Here is a 17,925-nt window from a genome sequence, read left to right on the forward strand (position 1 = left end):
GTTATTTATGTCCTTGTTAAAGTCTTCTATCATCATCATAAGATGGGATTTTAAATCAGAGTCTTGTTTTTCTGTTGTTTTGGGGTAATCAGGGTTTGCTGTGGTGGGAGAACTGGGTTCTGATGATGCCAAGTAGTCTTGGTTTCTGTTTCTTGTGTTCTTGTGCTTGCCTTTCACCTTCTGGTTATCTCTGGTGTTAGCTGGTTTTGCTGTCTTTGACTTTGGCTTGTCCCTCTTGCAAACGTGTTTGTCAGTACTCCTGGGAGACAAGTTCTTTCCAGGAGGAATTTTGATGTGGAGAGCAGTAGTACAGGATCAGCTCTGGTACAAACAGAGACCAGAAGCATCCTGTCTCCAGCTGATCCTTGATACTTGTGTCCTGATGGCTCTTTGAGGGTCCCTCTTAGGCTAGGAATTTAAAGAGAAGTGGTGATCTTACCTGTGCTCGCAGGTGAGTAGGCACTCCTGGGAGACCAGCTCTCTCCTAGCTGTATTTGTATATGTAGCACTGTGGCACAGGATCAGTTCTGGGTGCAGATGGAGAATGGAAGACTCCTATCGCAGGCATCTCCTTGGTTCCTGTGTCCTGAGGGTTCTGAGAAGGTTCCTCTGAGCTGCAGTGGTTGTCCTACCTGCACTCACAGGCCTGTCCACACTCCTGGGAGGCTCACTCCCTCCAGGCACTTTTTGGGTATGGAGCCCTTTGGCAGAGGATCTGCTACAGGCAGAGCAAGATTCAACTTTTTCAGTGACAAGTCTACTGATAGGTTTTCCAGTCAGAAGTTGTCCATTCTAAATATATGTTCATATGAGCAACAGTACACAGATTCAATAAGTTTTATGGATATATATACATAACACATACACATATACAAATGTGTATATATATATATATATATATATATATATATATATATACATTATAATTAAAGAATAAATGGTCATGTATTTAAGAGGGAATAGGGGATATGAGAGAGATGGAGTGGAAACTGGGGATAGAAAAATATGTAAATACAGTACTCATATAAAATTCCCCCAAACAAAACGTAAATTAAAAATTATGTTCTAGCTGGGCATGGTGGCACATGCCTTTAATCCCAGCACTCGGGAGGCAGAGGCAGGCAGATCTCTGAGTTCAAGGCCAGCCTGGTCTACAAAGTGAGTTCCAGGACAGCCAGGGCTGCACAGAGAAACTCTGTCTCGAAAAACCAAAAATAGATAAACAAACAAACAAACAAACAAACAAACAAATAAATTATGTTCTGGCCAGTTCTATTAGTAAATTAACAAAAATAAAAATATATTATTTAAAATGTAATAGCAGCATAGAATGTAAATACCCAGAAATGAAATTAAAATGTCTGTTCATCTTTCCAATCTGCAGTTAAGGGTGTGTACCACCAGGTCTGACTCTTCAACAATCCCCATTTCTTCAATAAAATTATTAATGAAACTGTGTTCCTTGAATTACATATGGTCCTATCAAAAGAAACATAGGCAGTCTTCCCTGAGCTCTGGGTGATCACTCACTGTGAACAGGAGTCACACTGCTACTATTTGAAGGAGATATGAACTCAACTTGTAAGATAAATACAAAACTTTTGTCTCTTATTCTGTATTTGTTGCAGTTTTAGATACTGTTACATGTTTCTTCCTTTACATATTTTGATGTTTCAGATTATGTGTTTCTACTTTTTGCTTAGAATCATGTAACAGTATCTACATACAAACTTAACAAGTTCTTCCAGTTTCTGCAAATGGAAACCTGTTGTTTTGACCACACAATCTGTATCTGAAGCTGTCATATTGTTACTACCAGTTGGCTCAATGTTGTGCAGCTAAGCCTGGTTTCTCTGTACATCAGCATTCAAGTCTCTTTAAGATAAGGATTTCTAAGTTCTGGCTCATATTTGAATCAAAATATACTATTGTACTGTTGTTTCTTCCTTTATGTAGTGTGAAGTTTTCAGATATTGACACAATTCTAAAAGAATTCTATCTCTAATATACAAATTGGAGACTTTACAATCAAGTGCAAAGTGACTTTGCAAGCAAGGTATTAATTAGTTACTTAAAATAAGGTGTGTGTTTGTTTGTTTGTTTGTGGTTTTTTTTTTTAGAAAAATGAGACTTTCTTTGGAACCAGAGGAATATAAATAACAAAAGTCTCTGAATATATTATAAGAACCCATATAACAATATAAGTTGTTCACTATACAACTCCTGAGTGCTATTCACATAGGCTCAACTCCCAAAGAAGTGTAATACAATTGAATTGCCATCTAAAGCTAAGAATGGATCCACAAATTCTTGATTGTATACTTCCACTCTCATACAAAGCAATTGTCAGTTACTAATATAGACAGTACAATTTTATGTGTGTTTTGTGCCATTACCATGCTGTTTTATTACTATAGCTCTGTAATAAAGTTTGAGGTGTGAATGAATGGCAGTTCTTTATTATTCATAATTATTTTGACCACCACATATTTTTGTTTCCACATCAAGCTGAAGTTTGTCCTCTAAGACCTATGAAGAATTTTGTTGGAATTTTGATGGAATTGCATTGAATCTATGGAATTCTTTTATTAGAATGGCCATTTTAACTATATTAATCCTACCAATTCATGAGTATGTGAGAACTTTCCATCTTCTGGTATATTCTTCAATTTCTTTCAGAAGTTGTATTTCTCTAGCTAAGACTTCCAGTATTCAATTGAATACATATGGGAAGAGTTGACAACCTTGTGTTGTTCCTGATTTTAGTGGAATTACCTTGAATTTCTCTCCATTTAAATTCGAGTTGGCTATGGGTTTGCTGTAAAATGCCATTATTGTGTTGAGGTGTATCCCTTGCGTCCCTAGTTACTCCAGGGCTTTATTATAAAGTGCTGTTGGACTGTGTCAAAGGCCTTTTCTGCATCTAATAAGATGATAATTTAGATTTTATCTTTCAGTTTGTTTATACAGTAGACTATATTTACCTATTTATATATGTTGAACCATCCCTGAATATCTGGAATAAAACCTACTTAATCATAGTTGTTGGGAAATTTTAATCCAGCAACGTAACTGCTTTGGCAAGTATCACATCCTAAGACGTTCTAGGTTTGTGTGATCTGGCTGGGATGCAGACAAGCCACACACCTTTAATCTATGTGCCTGAAATACAGACACAACTTTAGTATACATCTTTAATTTTAAACAATGAAGATAACATTGATTTGTAAAAACAAGCACCTTGCATGAATGTGGCATATAACTGAGCTGCAGATAAAGTGATGAATCAGAGAAAAATTTGACAGAATGAGTCAGAAATAGGATCTACCCAACTCTTACAAGAACAGCACAGGAAAGAGAGGCTACTTAAGAGATCAAGGTGGGATGTCAGGGGAGGAGGTAGTTTTACTGGGACAGTTTTACAGAGACAAGTTGCAGGTCAGGACAGAATGAGTCAGAGAAGGAGAAGCCAGAAGATTGGAATGGATTGCCAGAGTTAGTTCAAGGCCAAGCAGAATAATTCAGTCAAAACCCAAAAAAAGCCTGTATGAATCAGCTTGGAGAGGAGTTGGCGCCAGCTTAGTTGAACCAGCTATCCAGAACTCAAACAGAACTAGAAAGAGTGACATTACTCAGCAGCAACCCTCCAAGATGACAACATCAGGTGAATAAAGTTACACTTACACATCGTGGATGATTATTTTTGGTGGGGTATGTGTTCTTAGATTTGATTCACAACTATTTTATTGAGAACTTTTGCATGTATTTTCATAAATGAAATTGGTCTGTAACTCTCTTTGTTGGATCATTATGTGGTTGGGCTATCAAGGTAATGGTGACCTCATAAACTGAATTGGGTAGTATTGCTTCTGTTTCTATTTTGTAGAATAATTTGAGAAGTATTGATATCAACTCTTCTGTCCATGTCTGGTAGAATTCTGAGTTAAAAACACCTGGCCCTAGGATTTTTGGTTAGGAGACTTTTAATTGACTGCTTCTATTTCACTAGGAGCCTGTTTTAAATTGTGTGTCTGGTCTTTATTTATCCTATTTATCCAAGGTATTGAGAAAATTATACACCCTTTTAGATTTTTCCAATCTGGTGGAGTACAAGTTTTAAAGTACCTCCTATGATTCTCTGGGTTTATTAATTTGGATATTCTTCCTCTATTAGTTAATTTGAATACTGGTTTGTCAATCTTATTGATTTTCTTAAGGAATCAACTCTTCGTTTCTTGATATCTTGCATTGTTTTTGTCATTGTTATTGTTTCTATTTTATTGAATTTAGCCCTGAATTTGATTATTTCTTGCTGTCTACTCTGTTTGGGTGTGATTTTTTTTCTTTTTGCTATGGAGTTTTTATATATGCTGTTAAGTTACTAGTATGAGATCTCAATTCTGTATGTTAGCACTTAGTGATATGAACTTGCCTCTTAGTACTGCCTCCATCCTGTCCCATAAGTTTGAGTTTGTTAAGTGTTCATTTTCATTCAATTCTAGAAAGTCTTTAATTTCTCTCTTTATTTCTGTCTTGACATTTGTTTGTGGTTTTTTTTTCCATCTAGTAGTGAGCTGTTCATTTTCCATGAGTTTGTAAGCTTTCCATTGTTGTTGATATCTACCTTTAATCTATGGTTGTCAAATAGGATGCATGGTATTATTTTCATTTCCTTGTATCTATTGAGACTTTCTTTGTGACCAAGTATATGGTCAATTTTGGACAAAGTCCCATGAGGTACACAGAAGCTATATTCTTTTATGTTTGAGTGAAATGCTCTCTCAATATGTTAGTTCCATTTGGATTATAAGATCAATTAGTTCCACTGTATATGGTTAGATTTTGTCTGGATTGTTTCCCTTTTGGCAAGAGTCAGGCATTGAAGTCCCCCACTATGAGTGTGTAAGGATCAATATGTAATTTAAGTTGTACTACTGTTTCTTCTATATACTTGGGTGCCCTTGTGTTTGGTGCATAGATGTTAAGAATTGCAATGTTCTCTTCGTGGATTTTTCTTTTGACGAGTATATAGTGTCCCTCCCTATCTCTTTTGATTAGTTTTGTGTTGCTATTTATTTTGTCAGACATTAAAATGAATACCCCAGCTTGCTTTTTAGGTCCATTTGTTGGATTATCCTTTTTTCATCCTTTTATTCTAAGGTGATGGCTCTTCTTGGTGTTACAGTTTGGTTTTCTGAAAGTGAAGAATGAATCCTGTTTGTGAATTGTCTACATCATTTTATTGGTGAAATTGCAGCCGTGATGTTGAGAGTTATCAAAAAAGTGTTGATTCCTGCTATTTGTTACTGTTATTGCTGTTGGTGGAGGTCATAGTGGTAATAGTGTTATGCATTTGTTTCTTTGTCCACTTTTGATTTGCTAGTCTGAAATTATTTCTTGTATTTTCTTGGGTATGGTTAACCTCTTCAGGTTGAAGTTATCTGTCTGATGCCTTCTGTAGGGCTGAATTTGTAGATAAATAATGAGTAAATTTGAATTTATCATAGAATATAATTTTTCACATCTAAATTGTGATTGAAAGTTTAGCTAGCTATAACAGTCTTGACTAGCATCTGTGGTCCTTGAGTTTATAGAACATCTGTCCAGGCCCTATGGCAGTTAGTCTTCATTGAGAAGTTAAATGTTATTATTATAGCACTACCTTTCAAAGTTACTTGTAGATTTTAATATGCTCTCTTTTCTCTATATATTTAGTGATTTTTTTTATTATGTAACAAAGGAATTTCTTTTCTGATCCAGTTTATTTGCTGTTCTGTATACGTCTTTTACCTTGATAGGAATCTCCTTCTTCAAATTAGGGAAATTTTCTTCTATGATTTTGTTGAAAATATTTTCTATGCCTTTGACCTTGGTTTCTTCTCCTCCCTCTATTCTTATTCTTAGATTTCAAAATTCTTTTTAATGAAACCATATTATTCTGATACCACAGGCACATAAAAACTCAACAAAAAACAAAAATTATATGCCAATATCCTCTGGCTCTTACAATATTTCTGCTTTCTCTTCTGCATATATCCCTGAGACTTAAGAGGAATGATTTGATAAATATATTTCACTCAGGGCTGAGTGTTCTAAAAGTATCTTATTCTTTCTATATTATCTATTTTTCTATTTCTGTGTTAATTATCATCTCCTGAAAGAAGTTTTTTGATGAATGATGAGTGTTCTATGGGTATATGTACTGGCTGGTTTTGTGTGTCAACTTGACACAGCTNGAACGTCCCTCCATGGCCTCTGCATTAGCTCCTGCTTCCTGACCTACTTGAGTTCCAGTCCTGACTTCCTTGGTGATGAACAGCAGTATGGAAGTGTAAGCCAAATAAACCCTTTCCTCCCCAACTTGCTTCTTGGTCATGATGTTTGTGCAGGAATAGAAACCCTGACTAAGACAGAATAGGAATATATTATTAGGAGTCATTTTACTACTATTATCATTTAGCAGAGTATTATTAATTTTTTCCTAAGGCCCATGACCTATCTTGTCACAGGTTTTTGACCCCTTTGGCCATTTCAAGTATGGATTCCATCTCATCAAGTGGGACATAAACTCAATTTTTAATATGCAGTTCATTACTCCTATAAAATTTGTGACATTATTGTGTTGTGTTCCATTTTGGCCCTGGTTTGTGCCTTGAGGACAAATCCAAGTCTGGTTCACGTTTTGAGACCTGTCTCAGTCACTTCTGTATTGGGGTGTCTCAACAAGACCTGTTTGGCCCTGCCTCTGCCCCACCGTTGCTAATGAAGAGTTTTGCCATTGGCCCTGTCAGTCACTCCATATCCTCCTCCACCGTTCCCCACCTCCTACATCGTCATCTTACCCTACCAAAAATCCCCCTCCCTAAGTTCCAAACTTATATAAGTGAGAGGCTGGTGCTATAAAGTTGAGTCCCTGCTTCAACAAGACTCCCGGCTCATTGTATTTCTTTTGGGCTGTCAACACTTGCCGTTCCACTCAGGCCTGAAGAGATCCCAGCAGGACCAGGACCTCTCTCCTCTCACCCAGACCTGCCAGCAGAGAGCCAACACTATTGATTCTATATATCTTGCAGGTATATCACTGCTGTGGGTTATAGGTTCAAATCTGGGTGATAATGATGACATTGATATTTTCTCCCTGGGTAGCATACATAGTACCTTCCAGTATCATGAATGTAGTTAGTAAGGCATCCATTCAATTTCTCCATATAATAGGACATAAGTGGTATTTTCAGCAAAAGGGACTGCCATATTGTGGAGGAAAACTAAGTGGAGCAATCATGTTTTATGGGTTATTTGGTATCCCTTTGGCCAACAACTCATCAAAATGTATTGCATTACTTGTATTGAATGGCTCTACTTGGTAGCATAAGATATCTAGTTGGAGCCTTGTCTTACTCCATATATAATAACTCAATTTAAATTCTGTTCATTTATGTATATATTTTAGGAAGCTGCTGCACTAGGAGATTTCCATATAACTTTCCAAAAAGCCTTAGTGTAATTGTTCCTTCTTGTAATCTTCCATTTACCCTGCCCTCTCATACTTCACCATTTAATCCTGATACTCTATAACCCTCTTTAACCATGTTGACACTATATTCTATTTCTTCTTCTTTGGATGATCTCTTCTTCTTCCCAGGTACCTTGCTAACTACCTAACTACTTTGGTGATTTTAAATAAAATGCACATATCTAGATCTAGAAGGTGGATACTCACATATAATAGAAAGAAAACATACAATGTTTCCTTTTTGGTCAAGGTTATCTCACTGGGGATATTTGTTTTACAGCATCATCAATTACATTAAAATTTCATAATTTCATTTTTCTTATCTGCTGAATAGTGTTCCAGTGTATAAATGTGCCACATTTTAACTATAGATTCATCAGTTGATGGACATCTAGGCTGCTATGAACAAGTCAGTTATGAACATGGATAAGTGGATATCACGAATAAGAAATAGAATTCTTTGGGTATAAGATCAAAAGTGCTATACCTGGATTTTTTGGTCAAACTGCTTTCAACTTCTGAGGATCATTCACACTGATTTCCACAGTAGTTGTACCAGTTTTCAGTCTCAAAAGCAATAAATACTCCCTTTCCCCACATCTTTGCCATCATCTGCTGTCCTTTGTTCTATTAATCTTGGCCATCTGACAGGGTAAGAGGAAATCTCAAGGTAGTTTTAAAACTTTTATTTCCCTGACTGCTAAAGATGTTGACTATATTTTAAGTATTTCCCAAGCACATGTGTTCTATCTGAGAACTTTCTGTTTTGTTCTATACCTTATTTTAAAATTGACTTTCTCTCCATTAAGGAAGATGCTGACTGTGAGTGGGCCTGTTGTAATTTATCTTTTACATTGAGATATGAAATATGTGCCTCTACTCTCTCCAGGACTTTTATCTTGAAGGGGTGATAGATTTTTGTCAAAGGTCTTTTCTATATTTAATGAGGTGATCATACTGTTTTTGTCTTTCAGTCTGTTTATCCTGTGAATTATGTTTATTAATTCACACAGTATCTTCATTATTGAGAAGAAGCCGCTGAATCATGGTGCATCATCATGGATTATCAATCATAAGGACTGATAAATTTGGTTTCTAAGAATTTTATGGAGAACTTTTACATCTATGCTTATTAGGGATGTTGATCTATAATTTTCTTTTAGCTTGAGCTTTTATATGGTTTTGATATCAAAATAATAGTAATTTCATTAAGAAGAAGTTTGAATATTCCTTCAGTTATGATTTCATAAAATAATTGAGGCATATTGATATTAATCCTCCTTTAAAGGTCTGGAAGAAATTTTTACTGAATCCAACAGACACTGAACATCTTTGGTTGGGAGATTTTGCTTCTAGTTTACTAGAGGTTGTGGGTCTGTTTAAATTGTTTACTTCAGAAGGGTGTATATATGAAGAAATATATCCATTTATTCTAGGTTTCACAACTCGGTGCAATACAGATTTTTAAAAGAATATTCTTATGGTTCTCTGGATTTCCTTGATGTTTGCTGTAATGCTTCTCTTTTCATCTCTAATCTTATTAATTTGAATTATTTTATCACTCATTTGGTTACTTTGGTTAAAGTGTTGTCAATCTCTGGTGCATTGATTTTTATTGTTTTTGTTGTCATTTCTATTTCATTTACTTCAGTCTTAAATTTGTTTATTTCTTCCTGTCATATCCTTTTAGATGTTATTGCTTCTAGTGTTTCAAGAACTTTCAAGCATGTTGTTAAGTTCTTAATATGAGAAGTCTCACTTTTTAAAAATTATTTTTATCTTCATGTAGACACTTAATGTCTTGACTCTTAGAACTGACTTATTTGTCTCCCATAGTTTGGGGTATCTTATATTTTCACTTTTCTCATTTAAAAATTTAATTTTTAAATTAAAGGCGTGGTGGTACACGCCTTTAATCCCAGCACTCGGGAGGCAGAGGCAGGCGGATTTCTGAGTTCGAGGCCAGCCTGGTCTACAAAGTGAGTTCCAGGACAGCCAGGGCTATACAGAGAAACCCTGTCTCGAAAAACCAAAAAAAAAAAAAAAAAAATTTAATTTTCTCTATCCTTTCTGTATTGACTCAATTTTTATTGAGTAGTGTGTTGTTCAGCTTCTGTTTATTTGTATTCTTTTTTCTCTCTGTGTTGTTGATATCCAGCTTTAGTTCTTAGCAGCCAGATAGGCACTGTCTTGCTTTGTGTTTTAATATAGAATTGATTTGGAAAAACTCTATGGCCTGCTGACAAGAACATATATTATTTAGTGATTTTTTGTGGAGTACCTTAGATTTGTTTGATTTGTAACATTATTTCACTCCAATGTTTCTTGTTTTGTTTTTGTTTGTTTGTTTGTTCCTTGCCTGAATGACCTGTCCATTGGTGAGAGTGTGTCATCGAAGTTACCCAGTTTCATTGTGTTGTGGTCAACATGTGTTTCTTTTATGAAACTGAGCACTCATGTACATAGTGCATAAATGTTTAGAATTGTTATATCTTCTTGGTGGATTTCCCTTTAAAGACTATGTAGTATCTTTCCACATTTCTTCTGCTTAGTTTTTATATGATGTCTACTTTGTCAAATATTAAAAGAGCTAAACCTACTTCTTTCTCAGTCCTATCTGTTCAGAACATCTTTCATCTTTTTACGTCTGACCTTGATGGTGAGATGTGTTTCTTGGATTCACAAAAAAGATGTATACTGTCTTTTAATCCAATCTGTTAATCATAGGGGAATTGAGACCATTAATATTGAAAGTTATTACTGAGTGATCTTATTATATCTTGTTATTTTACTATGATGCTGGTTTTTGTTTTCTTCTTACTAAAGCTGAAGTCTGAAGTCAAAGATTGTAGTGTGGCAGTGTTGCAGTAAATCTCCAACCCAAATATGCCCTGGCAATGAAAACACAACTCAGTTAATATGAATACATGCTGTGTGCCTAGATTAGGCAGATCTACCACTACACTACCATCTTCCACATCTTATGAGACCCCTTAGAACTTGAGGGTTCTCCAGGCCATGTGCTTCTGCTCTGCTTTTCTACTTCTTCCTCCTCCTTTGAGTCCTCTCCCTCTTCCATTTTCTCCTTCTCTCTCTCAACCTTCTCCTCCACCTTCCCTTTATCTGCCCACTCATCAGTTTTCCTTTATTTTACAAATTAGGGGCCAAGCCAGGCGGTGGTGGCGCATGCCTTTAATCCCAGCACTTGGGAAGCAGAGGCAGGAGGATCTCTGAGTTTGAGACCAGTCTGGTATACAGAGTGAGTTCCAGGACAGCCAGGGCTACACAGAGAAACCCTGTCTCGAAAACCAAACAAACACAAAAACAACAACAAAAAAAAAAACAAATTAAGGTTGGAAGCAGGTTTACAGGCAATCACCTGAGTGCTGACTCATTCCTTGTTCACAACCCCTCACAGGAAACCAGAATTAACATCAAATATAATTAGCCCCAGGGCTATCCACAACATGGCAGGGATGATTTCTTCTTAGATCGCCTTTCTTGACCTACACATGACCATTTTCTAGGTCCTGCCACTCCTTTGTTCTCATTTCCTCTGTACTTTTCTGTATCCTCATGCCTTCTGCAATATGAATAGCAGTCAGGTAGGATTATGGCCCTACCTTAATCCTATTTTACCTTAATTATCTCATGGTTTCCTGTGTCTTAAGACAGATACAACCTATAATAATCACACATTTGAAGAGAAGAATACAATCCATTCCACAGCAGTTTCCTGCTCAAAATTTTATCTGCCCAGATTTAAACTCTTCCACACACTCATTCATCTTCATCCTACTAGCCTCTTTTGTTTGCCAGAGGCACTAATATCTTTTCTGTCCTCGCTCTTCACATATTGTCTTTCCTCCAGAGATGCTCTGCCTTCTCCATTGCCTGGCTGCTTACCAGTATTTAATCTTAGGTGAAGTATTTCTTCTTGAAAAGCCTGGGATCTCAAATTAGTCTCCCTTCTTTCAAATTTTCATTTTATAGTGCATAGGTATACTTGTCTATTAAATCATTTAATAATACCTATAAAATATTTATGAAGGATCATTAACTCAACTTAACTTATAGATATTAAGACTGTAAGAATAATATTCACGTTTTATTTTGAGCACATATTTTTTCATTTTGAGTTAGTAAATCCAAATTTTAGTCAGTCCTGTTTCTTTCTGCCTAACGTAGCACGTATCACATTTTTGTTATGGTAAAAAGGATGATTCTATTAAACTTCTGGTATCCACAGAGGCATCAGTCATAGTAGATTAAAGCAGGCGATTTCGTAATACATAATTTTATATTGATGCTTTTTGCCTATACCGGCTAATTCTGATATCAGTAGAATCTATATTTTTCTTTCATTACTGATGGTGATAATTTGTACTTTTCTTTATCTCTACAAGTAAGGCATGACAGATATAGATTCTTTCAGGGATCCAACTTTTGATTTCAGCTTATTTTATTTATTCATTTTCAAGTTATTTGGGAGTGTAATTTTCACCATTCTTCCAAACTTTTTAAAATTGAAACTTACATCATGGATTTAATTATCATTCTGTTAATATAAATACTTAGAAATATAAAATCTCTTCCCTAATCACTGTTCTGTATGCATTTTAAAACTTTTTATGCTTTAAATTTCATGAAAATGCTTTTTCTGACTTACCAAGCATGGCTTGTATGATTCAGTCCCTCAATGTGGCCCAATAGACGTTCTTTCAGATGAGATGAGTATTGTGTGCATTGGAAACAGCCAGAGAATATGGAGCACAGTTTTGAAATGCCAAGCAGGTTAAGTTGGCTAATAGTGCTGTCCAAATCTGACCTATCTTTTATTCACCAGTTTTTGGCTGCTTACACCTTCATCAGAAGATGATTAAAATCACCATCTGTAACTGTGGATGTATCTGTTCCATCAGTTTCTTCTTTATGTATTTTAAATATAAGACTGTTGTACCAATAGAATTTTTCTCTGATGTTGTCCCATATTTACTCATCAAAGAAAGACCATTTTTAAAAGTCATAATAGTTCCTCAATATGAATAAATGGGAAAATGTGGAGCAAAATGTCATAACCTTTCTACCTTCAACTTCCTTACTCTTTCCACTTACCCTGAACCTATTTAACTGTGTCAACCTTTTGATTAAAGAGAAAAACAGGCTTCATTCCAAAAGCATTCTATAGCTCTAACCCCACCTTCCAGTCATAATCTAATCCAGTGTCAGTTTCACATGGAGCTGTGTGCCTTTGTTAAATAATGAAAGCTTTCATTGTTTTAAATCTATTTCATCAATTTCTTGATGATTTCACATACTGTATTTTAAACATTTTGTCTCCTTTCCCCATATCCTTCTGGATCCATCCCCATCTTATACCTACATTACCTTGTTCCTCATTTTAAAAAAAATTTGAGTCCCATTCATTCTGCCTATGTACTCAGATATGTGGACATCCTCTGGAGTATGTTAGATATACTAGGGGCCACATTCTGAAATAAAACTACCCCTCCTGTTCCAAGCAACAGCAGGCAGTAATCAATAGCACATCAGATGTGGTGAAATTTCAAGCCCATCTCCTCCCTCCATGCTTTGATCTTGTCTGACTTGAGCTTGTGCTGGTCATATAGAGGCCACAGCTACTGTGGTGCTTATGTATGACTACTCTATTGTCTCCAAAACAGTTTCCTTGTAGCAATTTACCACTACCAAGAGATTTTGGCTCTTACAATCTTCCTTCCCATTCTTTCCCAATGATTCCTGAGCCTTGGAGAAGGGGGTTGTGATATAGATATCCCATTTTTGGGCTAAGCACTCCATGGTCTCTTATTCTCTGCACATTAATCTCTGTATTAAAGTCTGTCTTCTTCAAAAGAAAAAGCAAAACAAAACAAACCCTTATCTAGTGAAGCTTGAAAGATACACCAATCTATGGTTATAACAAGAAGTCCTTAGGAGTCAGTTTAATACTATGTCCCATTAACAGAATAATGATAGCAACTCCTCCCCTAGGGCCACAAATTCTTGTCCACAATAACTGTATAAGATGTGGATCCCATTTTATAAATCAAGACTAAATACAATCAAAAATTAGTTGGTTTCTCCCAAGACATTTGTGCCATTATTGCACCAGTGGGTATATTTTTCTAGGGAGGTTGTTACTATGGCTTGTGAGGTTCATAGCAGGATAAGGATAATAATTATTTTTCTTCTCTGACAGCATTCATAGCACCTATAAGCACTGTGCAAGCTACTCAGTAGGGATAAAGCTTCCATGTCAATACTAGATTTATCCACATTCTAGCATACATGGCAACTGCCTGCACTATGCAAGCAACTTAGCAGGGATGAAGCTTCAGGGTAAATACCAGCTTCATTTATTCATGTTCTATAACTCGAATGTGTGATATGATGCCTTCAGCAAGTAATACCACATTCTTGTAGAGAATCCAAGAGTAATTGCAATAACCTGTAGTATTGTGGTTCTATGGAACCTCAATGGCCAACAGCTTCAATAGAAATAACCCACTCCTGGCACTGTATTTTTTGAATCCACCATTATCAAATTGGTTTCATTCTGTAGATATACATCTACAGGATGGTTCAACCTATATAAATAAATAAATCTACCACATATAGACTAGAGGAGAGAAACCATACAATCATCTCATTAGAAACAGAAGAGGCTTTTGAAAAAATTCAACATACCTTCATGATAAAAGTCCTGGAGATCTTAAAGGTACAGAGAACACAACCCAGGATTCTTTATCATCCCCTATTCCCCCAAGCTGTCTTCCACACAACTCTAACTACTTAGATTTAATATATAAAATTGTCCTGGGCTATGTGACACTTCGGTAGTCTTTTAATCCAAACACCACAAAATTTCTTACCTGACATTGCTTGGATAAGATCATTCAAATCATACAAACCAAACTAGGCTTTCAATTTCTTCCTTTTTAGTGTTATTTGCTTGGTGAATGCATAAAAACAAATATTGTAGGTACTTAAGGGGAGTATCAAACACTTATTTTTTTTGGCATTTTGAAATATGGTATTATCAAACATTTTATTGGTACTGGAGAATGAACTCACATAACATATGCACAGGCTCAATCATCAAACTCTACCCTCTAATTTATTCCTGTAGTTTTAGGCATGCATAAACTCAAATTAAATTAACACTGTACCCTACAGAATTTAGTGCTATGTAGTCTATTGTGCTATGCAAAAAGGAAAATATATCTTAAGATGAATCCTTCCTCTTTCCTAGTCCTGCCAGGTTAAACTGAAAAGAAAATGAAAGAAAAGATGGAAATAGAGAAGGTAAGGAAGAGGATGAAGAAGAAAAGAAAGGAAAGAAAATGGAGAGAAGACAGAGGAACAGAGGGAGAAAGAGGAAAACATAATGATGTCTTCTTAATAGACTTATCAGTAAAAAAAGCTTTTTTGCAGTATTTTTAATTGGATATTTTCTTCATTTACATTTCAAATGTTATCCCCTTTCCCTGTTTCCCACCCACAAATACTCCCTATCCATCCTCTCACCCAACTTCTATGAGGGTGTTCTCCACCTACCCACCCACTCCTGGCTCTCTGCCCTGGCATTACCCTATATTGGGGTCTTGATCCTTCACAGTACAAAGGGCCTCTCATCCCATTGATGTCCAACAAGGCTCAAGACAATCCTCTGCTACATATGAGACTAGAGCCATGGGTCCCACCATGTGTACTCCTTAGTTGGTAGTTTAGTCCCTGGGAACACTGAGGGTACTGGTTGTTTCATATTGTTGTCCCTCATATGGGGCTGCAAACCCCTTCATCTCCTTCAGTCCTTTCTCTAACTCCTCCATTGGGGACCGTGTGCTCAGTCCAATGGCTGGCTGCTAACATCTGCCTCTGTACTTGTCAGGCTCTGCAGAGCCTCTCAGGAGACAGCTATAACAGGCTCCTTTCAGCAAGCACTTCTTGGTATCTACAATATTGTCTAGATTTTGTGATTGTATATGGGATGGATCCCCAGGGAGGTAGTCTCTGAATGACCTTTCCTTCAGTCTCTGTTCTATACATTGTCTCTATAAATCCTTCCATGGGTATTTTTGTTTCCCCTTCTAAGAAGGACTGACGTATCCACACTTTGGTCTTTCTTCTTCTTGAGCTTCATGTGGTCTGTGAATTGTATCTTGGGTATTCTGAGCTTTGGGGCTAATATCTACTTATTAATGAGTGCATACAACGTGTGTTCTTTTGTGATTGGGTTACCCCACTTAGGATGATATTTTCTAGTTACATTTATTTGCCTAAGAATTTCATGAAGTCATTGTTTTCAATAGCTGAGTAGTACTTCATTGTGTAAATGTACCACATTTTCTATATCCATTCCTCTGTTGAAGGACATCTGAGTTCTTTTCAGCTTCTGGCTATTATAAGTATGGCTGCTATGAACATAAAATTTATGAACATAGAACATAGAATTTTCAACTGATGAATATAGAATAGCTTAGAAACACCTAAAGAAATGTTCAATATCCTTAGTCATCAGGGAAATGCAAATCAAAACAACCCTGAGAGTCCACCTCCAGCAGCCAGAATGGCTAAGATCAAAAATTCAGGTGACAGAAGATGCTGGTGAGGATGTGGAGAAAGAGGAACACTCCTCCATTGTTGGTGGGATTGCAAGCTTGTACAACCACTCTGGAAATCAGTCTGGTGGTTCCTCAGAAAATTGGACATAGTACTACCTGAGGATCCAGCAATACCTCTCCTGGGCATATACCCAAAAGATTCTCCAACATATAACAAGGACACATGCTCCATTATGTTCATAGTAAAGAAGCTTTTTAACACATATCATCATGGAGAAGAAGTACATAGTCTGAAACTCTTTCTAGAATTGAACATCACTCAGAATAGATGAGGAATTTACCCAAACAATATAGTCTTCAATCCCAGTATTGTGATCTTAATAATTTGCTTTGTAATGCATCAGCACAGAGAGCAGAATGAAAATGAATGTGTGTGCTAATTTTAATCAACACCACAGTGTGTCACTTACCCCACTGAGGAATTTACTCTCAACAATAGATCAACTGGTATTACATTGGAAAGTACACAGCATGAAGCTATGAATACTTTTTTTTTTAATCTTCAAGTAATTATGTTACTAGTTTAGATGCTGAGTGTTGGAGTGGATTTATGTTGAATAGATTGTTGACTTGGTCATTAGTATAGAGAACACCGGAAATGGTAAAAGGTAACTGAACCACAAGACTGGTAAAGTAAGTGCAGAAATTTACATGTTAGTAACTCTCATTCTCACCAACAAGCTCTCAAGCAAACACAGTTATTCTTGGAATAAAGAAACCACAATGAAAGAGTGCCTATTGAACATGAACAAGCATGTACCACTAAAGGGGAAGGAAGCTAACAGCTGTCAGCTGCCAGTTACCAGCTAAATTATCACTTCAGCTTTAGACCATTGCTACAGTTGGCTGTGTGAGGGGAGATTGTAGATTCTTTCTCCCTTCCTTCCTTCCTTCCTTCCTTCCTTCCTTCCTTCCTTCCTTCCTTCCTTTTTATTTATTTAATTTATTCCAAATCACAGGTTCCCTTCCTTCCTTTCCTCCCAGGCCTTCCCCCTCCCCTCCCTCCCCACTAATCTAATCTTACTCCCCTCTCCTTAGAAAAGGGGAGGCCTTCCATGGATATCAACCAGCCTTGGTATGTCAAGTTGCAGTAAGACTAGAAACATCATCTTCTATTGAGGTTATACAGAGTCTGCCCCTGCTCATGCTTTTGGAATCCCACATGAAGACCCATCTTTACAACTGTTACATATCTGAAGAGAGCCTAGGTCCATCCCATGCATGCTCTCTGGTTGGCAGTTCAGTCTCTGAGCCCTTATGGGCCCAGGTCAGTTCATTCTGTGGGTTTTCTTGTGGTGTCCTTAAACCCTCTGGTTCCTTCAATCCTCCCTTCTTGTCTTCCACAAAATTTTCTCAAGCTCCATTTAATGTTTAGCTGTGGGTCTCCACATCTGTTTCCATCAGTTACTAGGTGAAGCTTCTCCAATAACAGTTATTCTAGGCTCCTGTCTGCAAGAATAGCAGAATATTATTAAAAGTGTCAGAGGAGATCTCCTTTGCATGGCATGGATCTCAAGCTCGACTAGTCATTGGTTGGGCCTTCCCTCAAATTCTGCTCCATCTTTTACCCCTGCACATCTTGTAGGTAGAACAAATTGTGTGTCTAAGGTTTTGTGGCAGGGTAGGTGTGATAGTTTGTATATCCTTGGACCAGGGAGTGGCACCATCTGAAGGTGTGTCCTTGTTGGAATAGGTGTGACCTGGTTGGAATGGGTGTGTCACTGTGGGTGTGGATATAAGATCCTCACCTTAGTTGCCTGGAAGTCA

Source organism: Mus caroli, chromosome 13, assembly GCF_900094665.2.
Source record: "Mus caroli chromosome 13, CAROLI_EIJ_v1.1, whole genome shotgun sequence".
Classification (NCBI taxonomy): domain Eukaryota; kingdom Metazoa; phylum Chordata; class Mammalia; order Rodentia; family Muridae; genus Mus; species Mus caroli.